General features: G+C 29.0%; 1 protein-coding gene across 1 annotated transcript in view; it reads left to right on the forward strand.

The window, feature by feature from the left end:
* Nucleotides 1–14,459, forward strand: part of LOC123297816 (3-phosphoinositide-dependent protein kinase 1) — a 40,227-nt gene that overhangs the window by 6,997 nt on the left and 18,771 nt on the right. The gene's annotated exons all lie outside the window — the stretch shown is intronic.

Raw genomic sequence — 14,459 nt, forward strand, 5'->3', positions numbered from 1 at the left:
GGCAGAATGTTATGATACTAATACCGGTGTCCTGAATGACGATCCTTTTTTAAGTAATAGTACATCATTTAGATAATATTCTAAGTTTCAGAGCGCGTTGCATAATTGACAACAGTATAATTTCGGATCAGTACGTTTATATCAGTTGGGTATACGACAGTTCCAATTGATATCTCTAAGTATTTCAAATCTTATTATATTAAATTTTTCTTTGACTTGGCTAGTACTTGGGGTGGTCGATTTTATAAACTGGTTTTATCATAAATTTGAAAACCAATGTTTTATGTTTTCGCTTGTTTCGCAAGTTTCAAGTTTCTGTATTGATAGAATGAATTTTGCTTGTTAATTAAAGTCTACTCGAAACTGTTATTATATAAACTAAATTTCAAACTTGAAAGATACTTCATATTTGTTAATTATAATCTGATTATAAATAACTATCGCATCGCTAACTTGGATAAATGATTTTACACTGTCTGTTTTATCTCACGAAGCTCAAGTAACCGTTCCTTTTGAAGCTTAATTTTTAAGGTTTATTTTTTCTGTTAGCGGGATGCATTTTTCGCAATTTTTTCAATACTATAAAATATAAACAATTGAGTTAATTGTTGAAATACCCTGTATACAAAGTGTTGGATATCAATGCTTGTATTATTATTTTTTTTTAATTTTCAAAACCTAACACAATTATGACGGCATTTTGCCTGCCATTTGTTTTGTTTTCAAAAATTTTCGAAAGTAATTTCTATAATTTTTTTTTTTGCTTTTAACGCAGCTCCTGCTCTAGGAATTTTTTTATTATTCCAGAAATTACATTTTACTTGATTTTTTGAGCTCTATTCTTTTGAAAACTATATTGGTATTTTTTAGTGGAGGATTAAAAAATTTTTAATGAAAAGTTAATCACTACTTTGAATTTTACTAAAAATATGCATAATTTGCCATTTTATAGTTGAATAAATGTTATGAAAAGGAAAAACACACTTAAAATATTTGTATAACAAGGGAATCAAACTAAAGTGAAAATTTTCACCTCGTCAAACATTCCCAGTTATATGTTTAAAAGTTTACGAAATAGAAACTTCGATATGCATATTAATTATATTGTACATTTACTTTATCGTCACTATAAAAGCTTAGGTATAGTTATTTCTAAGTGGTGAGATGTGTCGTCCTTTATTTGAAACGGCGCTCAATTTTCAAGTATAATTTAAATTATGGCACTTACATATTTTGAATTGTCGATGTATTCGAAACTTTTATATACTGCAGTCTTATATACAGAAAATTGAGTTTTTACGTTTTTTTGTAAACATCACTGTTTCCTCACGAGGCACACATTACATACAAATTTTATAGTATGTATTAATATGGGATTGTCAGTTATGTATATGTGACATGTATAGGTATATGTGTAATGTGATAGAGTAATCAACATTGTCTATATATGGTATTTCAACAATTAACTCATTCAATTTTTTTTTTCACTTGTTTATTATTATGGAAGTAGAACAGCAATAAATTTGTATGCAAAATTGAGTTGAACATAACAAAAGAGAATTTATTTGATAACAATTCAAATTTGTTAACTGTAGACACTGAATTGGTTCTTAAACAAAGTGAGGTACTTCTTCTTTGTTCAATAGCAGTTAATTACATTGTTAATTGGAAATACAAGATTTGAATAGATTTCTAAAGAAAATTCATTTTATTGTATTGTTCGATGGTTTAAATATAAAATATGAAATAAGACATTTTTTAATCTTACTTGCGTTCTTTTAGTTATTTGTAAGTGAGGGTAAAAAGTGTTGAAATCATGCTCAAATATCGTCTTCAAATTCATTTGAAGAGGGTACATTTTTAAAACGTTTGATCCAATAATTTAAGATTTTTAAATACATATTTTTCGATATAGATATCATTTAACTCATTAAAAGATCATTTGAGTTAATATTTTGTATAAATTATTGAAAGACTACAGTTTGTTTATTAAGAGGTCCAATTTTACACGGTAAGAAATGTATGAGGTTTATTACATTGCTGGTAGGGTAAAGAGACAGATACTAGTATAACAGTATTGAATCGGGCTATCCACCATAATTATTTGTATACCGCCAACCAATGTGGACCTGACTCCCATACTACATTAAGTCGTTTGCTATAATTATTGCTAGTGTTACTATTCCCACAATTTTCAAATGAGTTTGGCGTTCACACTGATATTGACATGACAGTGATACCCACAAAAAAATTTTTACCGTCTACCCAGAATGTAAATCAAATGAATATATTTTTAAGGTACAAATTATGTTTCTTCATTTTATATTTTCAATAACTAGTAAGACAATTTCTGTTTAAAGTAGTTCGGTCGTCACATGACTAGTCAATTTAGAAACTAATTTATATTCATTGAATTTAAGTTATCAATAAAATTATTATTAAAAATAATATTTGTATCACGTAAATGTTTAAAAAAAATATTAATACTTAAAAATATCGTAAAAGATCAAATTTATACGTCAATTTGACTAGTTTCTGACGTTTAAATGTCAAAAACGAAAGTTTTTTTTATGTTTTCTTTTTGGAAAACGCCGTAAGGTAATGTTTTTTTTTCATAAACAGAATCTGTGATATATTTCTTCATGATGAAAACATTTTTGAAGTTCAATCACCGATTATTTTTTGTATAATTAACACTATAGGTCTTCCAATTTTAAAATGAAATAATTCACAATTTGACTCGCAAGAGGCCCCAAAAAATTGTGTTTATTTTGATCAAGGAACTTACCGCAAAAAAAAAAGAACATTCAGCGTACTTAAGCCCAATAACCATACTCGAAGGTTTTTTCTTGTTGATTCATATCTGTTCAGTTTTTTAGCATAATGTGTACTTAATTAAACCAGTAACTGTTTTCTACCCTAAGGATTTATACAAATAACAAAGTTTGTGAAGCAGACGAAATCATTGCAACTAATTCGCATAAAACAAAACATTTGTCAGTTGTTGTTTATGCAATAAACCATTACACCTTATTTTCCTCCCATATTTATGTTTGAGAATTTACTTTATGTTTTAACCAGTATGATGGTAGGTATCTATCCTGGGGGGCTAAGTCCAAACAAAAACTATAAATATATGCATATAATAAATTGTACTTGTGTAGTAGTTTCACTTGTCTACGTCTGTTACAACCGAGTTTAAAATTCATCCAATGATTTGTAAAAACTCATGCTCTAGTTGTTTATTTAAGAAGAAGATGCTTCTGTTATTCTGAGATTGTTTTATAGATCGGTAGATTTTTGGTGGAAACACGAAATTATTTCGAGAATTTAAACAAAAAGCGCCAAACAAACGTCAGAGAAAGTCAAACAAACAGCGCACACTATTACCTTATAAAAAGTTTTAATGGCGTATTTAACAGAAAATGTAATATTGCAGAATACAGTCTGCCCTTTTAAAAGTTCTTAAGGTACCTTTATTCAACTATTTTCTGGCTTAATGTGGTTGTTAATATCATAAGATATCTCTAAAAATTTCAAATCAAAATTCACGAAGATTTAAGTATACCCCTACATATTATAAATGTGAATGTAAGGATTTTTGTTTGTTTGTGTGTTTGTTATGCTTTCACGTAAAACCTAATGAATGAATTTGAATGAAACTTGACAATAATGTAGTCATGCATCAGAATAACAAATAAGTTATCACTACATATTATAAAACAAAGTCGCTTTTTCTGTCCCTATGTCCCTATGTCCCTATGTACGCTTAAATCTTTGAAACTACGCAACGGATTTTGATGCGGTTTTTTTTAATAGATAGAGTGATAGATAGAGAGGAAGGTTTTTATGTATAATACATCCATATTATAGTAGAGTAAGGGGTTGAAATAGGGGTTGAAAGGGATATGCTTCAAAAACTAAGAAAGTTGTGCATCGATTAAGCTCAAATATTGACACGATATACAACCAGCTTCAAAGATATATTGTTTTTGTCTACTTTTAACCTTCGGAGGGTAGAAAGGTGAAGCGAGAAAGAGGGAAGGAATTATCGAATATTTACAAATATACCTAAGTGGGGTATCAAATAAAAGAGCATGACGTGTACATTACAAAACTGTTATCCGACGCAAGGAAATGTGGAGGGAGGGGTGCAAGTGGGGATGTTGCCCAGCAAAGCGGGTAGTTCACAGCTAGTAATTTATAAAAATATATCAAAAAATTAAATAAATTAATTTTAGTCAACGATATTTCACTACGTCACTACATTTATCTTCCTAAAAACTTTCATTAACGCAGTTTCCAATTGTATAAATTACAGAAAAAAAAATTATCCTTTGTTAAACTAAAAGAAAATTAGGAATAATTTTCATGTTAAATACTTTTAAAATATAAAATTGGTATAAGAAAGAAAATGTGAAAAAATATGTTGCAAATGTATGAAATGTATGCGAAGATAAACGAATTTACATTTTGAACATTCCGTTTCGTAAAAAGGAATTAAATTAAACGACAAAATAACAAATTTTTTCGATAAAATGATGCAACCTTTAGCATGTAATAGGCAGTAACAATTATGACGAGCCTAAAACGCTTCTCATTTAGAAAAATTTAACGGTAACTCAAAAACGATATGATATATCAAGCTAAAATATTTATAGCGTGCTTAGGGCGTTATAGCGTGCTTAGGACGTAAAAAGTTCGATAATAAGCAACATAGGCCAATTGGAAATTGGGTCCGTGGGACCCATTTTGTAAACCGTTAGAGATATAATAAAAGTTGAAGTGCAAAAAATGTTCTTTATAAAAAAAATAAATAACTGTACATGGTATTTCAACAATTAAATCAGTCAGTTGTTTGTTTACACTTGTTATACACCACCTTTGTTAATAAAATAAAAGATCCCCATATGGATTGTTCCTGAATTAAACTATTTCCGAAATATCCCTTCTGTTTTGAACCAGGTGTGAAAAATCAAAAAATTGGCATTGACTACTATCCCATCGGACAATCCCAGACATGTCGGTTTAAAGTTTACTACAGACTCTTCGTCGCAGTCATCGATGTCAAAATAATTCAGTCATAAATAAATTATTAAGCTTTAAAAAAAAAGAAAGTGATAATAGACGTATAGAACCATTTCTAAAAAACAGACACTTGATCGTTTAAAATATAAAATGTTTTTATAAATTGAAGGAAATTGTCTTACATTGAATATAAAATACCATACATTATTTTGTTTTGGTATTGTTTTAAGATTCAATTTCCGCTCTCAGTTCGGAGTCTGTACTGTGTTGTGTATTCTTCTTGTATATGTAAAAGTATATTTTGTAATGTAAATAAATACGTGCCTAGAAACAATGTTTCTAACACAAAAAACTTTTTATCGAAACCAAACTGAAGTGAAATGTATTTTGTTGAATTGAAACTTTTAATAAATATGCAATGTTTTAAAGAGAAAATAATAATATTTATTATGTTAAGATATGAGAAAAATAATAGTAAAGGCGATGCATTGATTTTAATATTCAAAATTCACGAGGCGGAATTAATGAAAAATTTGTGAATGAAAATTTTTGTCTTAATCTCTATTAGAAAAGTCATTCGATTAGTTTGTATTATTTGGGAATATCAGAATCAGTTATATATGTGTGACATGTATGTATGCGTAATGTAATAGAGTAATCAACACTGTCTATACATGGTATTTCAACAATCAACTCAGTCAATGGTTTGTTTTCACTTGTTTAGTAATTTAGTTCAGTGAAAAAGAATGTTTAACATCTAATTTTGAACACGAAGCGAATTTCATATACAGAACCACCTAGCAGCATTGTCTATAAATGCATTTAATTTGTTTTCTTCGATTATTATTCTGTTTTTAACTTGCAAAACAATACAATTTCACATCTTATACAAAGGAAACTCCTGTTTTAAAACTTCAATCAACTGTTGGTTTTACATAAAGTCAAAATAACTTAAACATTCTTTGTCTAAAACAATTGACAGTTCCTTTCTATTGTTATGCTTTAAGTCATTGGATATATTGATAAAACTGTTTATGTGAGCTATGTTCATTATTCTGTGGTTAAGGATATTTATATGCAGAATGCTTTCATTTTCGAAATGAAAATTAGTGCAAAAACAAACAGCAAATAAAATTCACTTCGAATGGTTCTGTTTACTGAAATTATTTGAAACAAATGAAAACAGTCGACTGAGTTAACTGTTAAAATACCATGCAGTGTTGATTACTCTATCACATTACACATATACATACATGTCACACATACGAAACTGATATTCCCATGTAATACATACTATACAATTTAGGCCTAATTTGCGGCCTCACGGGTAAACAGTGATGTTTACAAAAAAATGTTTAAAACAAAAGTTCTTTATTTTTTGATAGGGAACATTTTTTATATTTTTACTTTTGTTATATTTCTAACGGTTTACAAGATGGGTCTTACGGACCAAAGACCCAATTGACCTATATTGCTTATTTACGCACTCGACCTCACTTTTTACGTCCTGATTACGCTGTAAAAATTTCAGCTTGATATCTTTTTTCGTTTTTGAGTTATCGGGTTCGCAGACGGACGCGATAACGAAAATTTTGTGCGCAATATCAATTTTTTAAGCGTTACAAACTAGGGACTAAACTTATTATACCTTGCATATTACATATATGCATGGTATCAAAATGATTTAACAAAATTTTGACATTTGTGAAATTGTACAACCACTGAAGATTATGAAATATTAATCAAATTATAAGATGGTGTGAGTTCTCTCTTGAACATAATTGTTTTCCAAGTTATTGCTTTTTAATACTCATAAAAGCTTACTTTTATGTTCCTTGGTTAACTATCTTGGTTCTGTAGCGAAACATTATTATACCGCCACTCTCGTCAACCGTTCGGTACTCTTTAGTCATGTGATGATGAGAGATTTACTCACATGTTCTGCACATGCGTGCAATATTTCGTGCGTTAAATAACCTTGAACTTTGTAAATCATAACCTCTACATAATTTGATATTTTATTTTTTAAAGCACTAGCTAATAAAAAATAGTTTGATTGTGTGATTATTAAATGATGTTTGAGAGTGGAAATATTAGAGCAGAGAAATAATCTAAATAATTTAATTCATTTTAATTAATTTCACCGCAGTTCAACCAATCTATTGATTTTATTTTTTTCTATCATGGTTGAATAGAGATTTTTATGTCCTTCCAAATGATGTATCACAAGGTAGGGGGGGGGGGCATTTGAAAGTTTAAAATTGGGATGGCTAGGGATCCTAGCCTAGAGGTGAAGGCTTGAAACCTTAAATTCCCTAGATAACTACTATTTTTAAACTTCCCCTCGATATCGGAATCGATGTGTTTTCACTCAATAATGAGTTATTAAAAGTGGATACTTTTGAAATGAACACACTATATATGCCGTAAATTTAGTGGTCTGAAAATTTCGATATAAATGTAAATAAATATAACTTTATTTTCATTTAAAAAATGTTAACAATATTATTTCTTTAAAAGAATGTTGACCTTTTAAAATGCTATAAAAAAAAAAAGGGAAAAATGAGAAAAGTGCAAACGCTTTAAGAAAATGAAAAGAATTATTATTATGAAAATGATATAATATCTAATAAAGAATATTATAGATACACCTACTTGTTACCTGACATGATTTAATTAATGTTTGATGTGTGTAGGAGGCTATAATAGTGTACAATACAACAAAAGCTTTAAGTATTAGAAACATAAAGCTTTTATATAAAATAATGACTATGACTATTATCTGATGAAGTCCTTTGTTATAGACAATTCTTTTTATTTTAAATAAAGATATATACTGGGTATTTTCAGATATCATTATTTTGCAAAATAAACATATGAGTGTTCCTAAAGTTCATGAACATCTAAAGAATTCGAAAAATCATTATCTTTAAGGGGGAATTCATTAATTACGTGAGCTTTTTTATTCAATTTAGACTCTTCTTCCCACTTAGTTGAAATTTGGTTAAACCACCTCTTCCCCTTAGGTAAAGTTTGCGCTAAAGTTGTTTTCTTAAAATTTCTTACTTTTAGATAAACCACAAAAAAATAAAAAAAGTTTACTTTAAGATGCCAAATAAAATTCTTTATGATTAAAATTTTAGCTTTGATCAATCATAAGCTCCCGAGTAAGCTTTTGCATTTCGCGAACTCAAAAATCAGTGAAACATCAAATTGCGTTGTCTAAAACATTTAAGTAACATAATGAAATTCTGACATAAGCTTCAAAATCCACGGAAAATATTTTAAAGCGAGAGAGCATTGAAAAATACTATCAACATACTTTCATTGAAATATGTTTAAATTAGCAAGTTACAAGAGAAATTTACAAAATTTAAAAAACCGCCGACAAATTTTTCGGATACGGAACGCTAAATTCACACTTAATACATATCTAAGAACTTTTTTAGATTGTGTTTTATTTGAAATCAAACGCTAAATTAAATTAAATAAGACATGAATCGGGTACATTTAATAGTGTTTAGTGTAGGAGCTGAGTGACTTTGAGTATGCAAAATAAACGCATCAAAATTTTTGTATAAGGGAACCCACGTTGTAGAAGTCGAAAATGGTCGCCCCATCAATTTTAAGCACTTAAATCTAATCGACCTAAAACTGCGTATACGTAATCCTTGTTGGTAAAAACAAAAGTTACCATTAAGATTTTTTCCAAAGTTTAGTCGTTTTCGAAATGTTTAATCAAGGAAATTTTAAATAAAAAGCTTGATTTTTTTTAAATGAAATTGGATTTAGTTCAAATCAATTCTGAATATTTAAGGTGGGGGGGGGGGTAGTTGACCAATTATTTAAATAAATAAATGACTTCAAAAATGGATGTAGATGGATGATATGTTTTCATAGATGTCTCCAAAACTAGTCGGTGGAAATTTAAAAAAAAAAAAAAAGAAAAAAAAAACTATTTAAAGTTAAAACCTTAATAAATTATTGAAAACAAGAAAAATCCGTTGTGTCTGACTAATTAAGGATGTATGAGCACGGTAAGTGGGGACACAAATTTCAAAAATATATATTTTCAATTTTGATGGTAATTATATAAGACGAAAAGTAAGAATACAATTTTTCGATATCTAGAGTAATTTTCAAAATATCGAAAATTGAAAATTTTGTTTATTTATTTAGCTTTCGATATTTCGAAAACCAAAGCAGGTATCGAAAACTTTTATTCTTATTATTCGTCTACATTCATGAACTCTCCTTGGCGCTAATTCTGCTCAAATCCACTTAGCGCCTACTTTAATTTTATTGTTATCAGTTATGATGGTAATGAATTGTATTATTATTACCTTGCATAAAAGCATTGTCAAGGCAACTGCAACAACTTATATTATGTACTAAATAAAGTGAACGCGTGCGCTTATTGTATACCGAATCATAATAGTTTAAATATAGGTAATGATGACAAAACATTATTTAAATTATTTTCATAAAAGCGGGAGTTTGTATTATTATCAATTAACCGTAGTTGTTCTGACGTATATTTAAATATGTCTTTAGTTACACAATTCATATCGTATTTGTTTTATATTTATTACATGGAGAAAAATTGTTAGTTGACGATAGTAAATTATAAAGTCTTCTATATTAATAAAAGTAAATGTTAGTATGTTCGTCGTCGTATGTGCGCCTAAATCATTGATCAGATTGTGCGAAACCTTGTCAGGGTCTTCTGAGAACGCTAAGGAATGTTTCTCCCCCCAAAAAATCTGTACAATTAAAATTTATAAATAGTCTTATTCTGACTTATTGTGTAAGCAACCGACGGAAAGAAATATATTTTTTATCAAAAGCATTTCAATAAAAGAATAAGCAACCAAATATTCTGTTACTTAATATGGCTTTACAACGCATGTCGGGTATAGCTAGTTTAATTAGGAAGAGAAAGTACGGTAAAGTACCTAGAATAACAAGTGAAAATAAACAATTGAATGAGTTAATTGTTGAAATACCATGCAAAAGTAGTGTTGATTACTGTATCACATTGCACGTACATATACAATTTGTGTAAGACATACTATACAATTTATGCCTTATTTGCGCCCTCACGGGTAAACATGTTTACGAAAAAATGTTTCAAACAAAAGTTGTTTATTTTTTGATAAGGAACATTTTTTAAATTTTTTGTTCTATCTCTAACGGTTTACATGATGGGTCCTACGGACCCATAGGTCAAGACCCAATTGACCTATGTTGCTCATTTACGAACTCGACCTCACTTTTTATATACTGAATACGCTGTAAAAATTTCAGCTTGAAATCTTTTTTCGTTTTTGAGTTATTGTGCCCACAGAGGGGCGGACAACCAGAAATGGACTAATTAGTTGATTTTATGAACACGTATACCAAAATTTTGTTCGTAGCATCAATATTTTTTAGCGTTACAAACTTGGAACTAAACTTAGTATACCTTGCATATTACATATATGCAAGGTATAAAAATTTCTTCTATTTATTTTTACAGCCTTTTTAAAAAATTTCTCAATGGAAATTTTCTCTGTTTATAGCACTGTTATTCCTCAACACTCATATTTTTTTCAAAAAGTGATATTAGACAACTATTGATAAAAATTTGTGATACATGTTATATGCTGTGAATCACACCCTAATGTACCTATGTGCCACCCCCACTTATTGTAACTGAAGATACTCTCTTCATCATGTTATCTTCAAGGTTCCTAAGGAACACCATCATACAATATATGTCCTAGACACTTTGAAAACCTTACAAGTTCCTTTTACAGTTATCCTCTTCTCTGAGCGCCTAGTAGGAGTATTTTTTTAATGATTTGGAGTGAATGAGACTTATTTTTTGCCACTTTTACTGCATATTCATTATTATGTATGCGTGGTACAGTGCGTTGATTGATCCTAGGTACATGATGATTCGGCATTTCAAACTTTGCATTTTCAACATTTTACGTTATGTTAGTTAGATTCTGAAATATGTCATAAAAAATCACCAATAAGTAGTGATTTAATTGGCATGGGATTTAGAACTCAAAATAAAATAATTAATAAATAAATGAAAGTAAAATCAAAATTTGGTACCTATTTTGAAACACTGTTTCTACTTGACTCGAAAACAAATTCACTTGGATAATCATTTTCTATGTTGGTTACCTTTTCGGTTGAAAAGGAAGAGTTAGAGAAGGAACCAAATATTTTTTTTTTGAAAGATCGTCGTTTACGGTCCAAATTTGAAATGTACCGTAAAATTTATGATAGCGGTAGCTTTGAAGAGGGCCGTTTTCGAGTCCATATAAAAAGAAAAACACTTTTTCGTGTACCCTGTATTCGTTATTTTAAGCGATACGAAAACTTTTACAACAAAATGCATTGGTTTTTTATTAAAAAAATTAAAATTAGAATGTCCCTATGGATATTAATAGAATTAGTATTTTACGTTATTAAAATAATTGGGATATCCTTATGAATATTTTCACTTATTCTAGACGGGAAAAAACACAGCTGTGCTTTGGTTCTTATCGATTTAAAAACCGCATTAATAAATTTTGTAATTTCCATGCACATGGATAGGATAGGTTTTTTTTCATGTGCACAAAGATTTCCATATGAAAAATTTTTCATTTATTCTAGACGGTAAAAAACAAAGTTGTACTTTGGTTCTTATCGATATAAAAACCATATTAATAAATTTTGGATTTTCCATGAACGTAGGCAGGATAGGTTTTTTTCGTATACACAAAGAAAGGTATATTTACTAGATGTCTTTTTTTGGAATTTCCAAATGGTAAATTTTAAAGTTATGCCAGATTCACACCATGATAAACTATAATATCACATAACCTTATGGAATTTTTCCATAAATTCCTTCTATAAAGGTGATTAATTATAGATTTTTCTATTTCCACGAATAAGTTAATCAAATTTCAGTATTTTGTCAGAATTTATTGTGCCGTATGAATTGAAATGGATAGAAGATAAAAGCTCAATTCATTCGGCATAATAATATTTTGACAAAATACTGGAACTATAGCGATAAAACCAAAATTTCTTACAATAGGTAGAAGCCAGAATAATTATATATTCTAAAATAACGCCTATATTTATTTTCGAGCGGAAGCAAGCCGGTGGGCGCCTAATTTTCCAAGGGAAGGTAATTGCGTGGCAAATTGATTGAAGGTTAGCATTTGAGAAATTTACCACATGTGCATTGTCTAAATTGCGAGTGGAAGAGAGATAAGTGTGGGCGAAATGCATATAGGCTATAATGCGTTTGTTTTGCTTTTTCACAGTTGAAATTTTCCGGCGAATCCAACGAGTAACTGTTAGTACTCAATTAAAATATTATGAATGGTAATCAGTATTATGCATACTAATTCGCTATGTACACACATTAGTCTAACAGCTTCAAAGCGAAAATTAACATCATATTTTTAAAGTTAGGTATTCATCAAAATATTTCTTTAAAAAATTTTAATGTAGTTGTTCTAGCTTACTAAAAATCGATTATTATTTTATTTATTATTTATTAGAGTTACAAAAGTATTATGTTTACTATCGATTGTACAGACGACAATAACAAGAAGCAATCAATAATTTCTATTTTCTTTTCTTTTTTTATAATAAGGTAGCTTGTAACATGAATATTCCTTTGGATAGGTCTTTGACCAATCGTCTCCAACCACGTTTTGTTTTTAATAAAAAAACTATATTCCTATAATTAAGGACATAAAATATTGAAAATTTAGTAATTCTAGCGACCCTGTATAAAATTTGTCGCTTTTATTTCAATTTCTATTTAGTTTTAGCACCCTGGCCTTCTAATTTCATTTTCCGACCACACTATGACATTTACAAGATGACAGCCAACCAAAAAGAATGCAAACAGTTTTTGTCTTACATCTCCGGAACTATTTATTCATAAAATGGACACTTTTCTTTAAAAAAAAAAGTAAGACTAATTTATATAACTAGATGGAAGCACCAGTAAGGGGTACATATATGTCTTAAAAAAAGTCTTCACTTTTATTATAAGATTATATCAATTAGATAAAAGTAGATAAAGGAAAAATTCTCTGTCAGTATGGATTGTTTATTATTTTCGTCTAATTTTGCAGAAATCAAACAGAATTTAAAAACTAATTTCAGCTATTCCGATGCACTTTTTGGGGAATAGGGAATAGGGACTAAATTTTTTTCACTTCAGATGAAGGATTCTCACTTCACGAATAGAAAAGTGAAGTTGGTTTTTAAAAATCTTTCCTAGTATGCAAGATATGAACGTTTAAAATTTCTAATTAAAGAAAGAGTAAGCACTAATGGCGTCACAAGTGAGTATCGTCATAGACATTACATATAAAACTTTGTTTTGTTAAAAGGAGATGGGTAATAAATTTATCAAGACTAGTTTTATATTTATATAGGTAACTAGCTTGATACGCGCCCGCTTCACTGGGCTTAAAAGTAGAAACCACCGCTTTATAGCCTCCACATCTCTTGATCTCATTTATCCCCTTCCATAACACTTGAAGGGATTGTTCTACGCAGCTAAAAGGTATGCATAGTTTTCAATTTTTTTTTTTAAATAGTCATAATTCATTGAGTATATTAGAAGAGGTGGCTCTGATTTGTTTGACATTTACTATTTTATATTTTTTACAGAAACCTTTAATTTATGGTTCAAAATGATCATCAGATTTGCTCCATCTATATTCATCTTTTTGAACCATAAATTAAAGATTTTTGTAAAAATTTAAAATAGTGAATATCAGATTAAATTTTTTTTTCTTTTTTTATATATCTTTATAAATTATAGCTCATGTGTTATTCTGATGTATGAGCTATATTGCTGTACAGTTTCATTAAAAACCATTAGCTAGTTTTTGCGTGAAAGCGTAACAAACAAACAAACATCCTTATATCACATTTATAATATATAGGGATATCGCCAATTCGATATCAGAATTATCCCTTATCCTAGGAGAATTAAGAAATTATATTAGTCCAATACAGTTTTTGGGGAATTACCTGAAATAGTTTGCTCAACACACATCATGCGCCTGTTCTAATATAATACGTACATACTGTCCGTTGTCCGGCGCTTATCAGCGACTGATTGTGAATGTATGCGGTTTAAAAAAATACCCATGTTTACTGTTTTTACGCTACATTCCATTTATATTGGCTATTTAATGGGATTTTTTGTATAATGTTCCTCCATATGTGTCACATTTTTTTTATAAGATGAAATTACATGTATGAAACGAATGTAACAAATGGTGTTTTGCACACATATATACAAGCAATCAACATTGACGTTAACAAACTTTTTTTTATTTTAAATTTTGTAAATGCTTGTTGTATTTGTTATGTAAAATTTTTTTTTTCATATCAGTTTTATTATTTTGGCC

The sequence above is a fragment of the Chrysoperla carnea genome, chromosome 4 (assembly GCF_905475395.1).
Source record: "Chrysoperla carnea chromosome 4, inChrCarn1.1, whole genome shotgun sequence".
NCBI lineage: Eukaryota > Metazoa > Arthropoda > Insecta > Neuroptera > Chrysopidae > Chrysoperla > Chrysoperla carnea.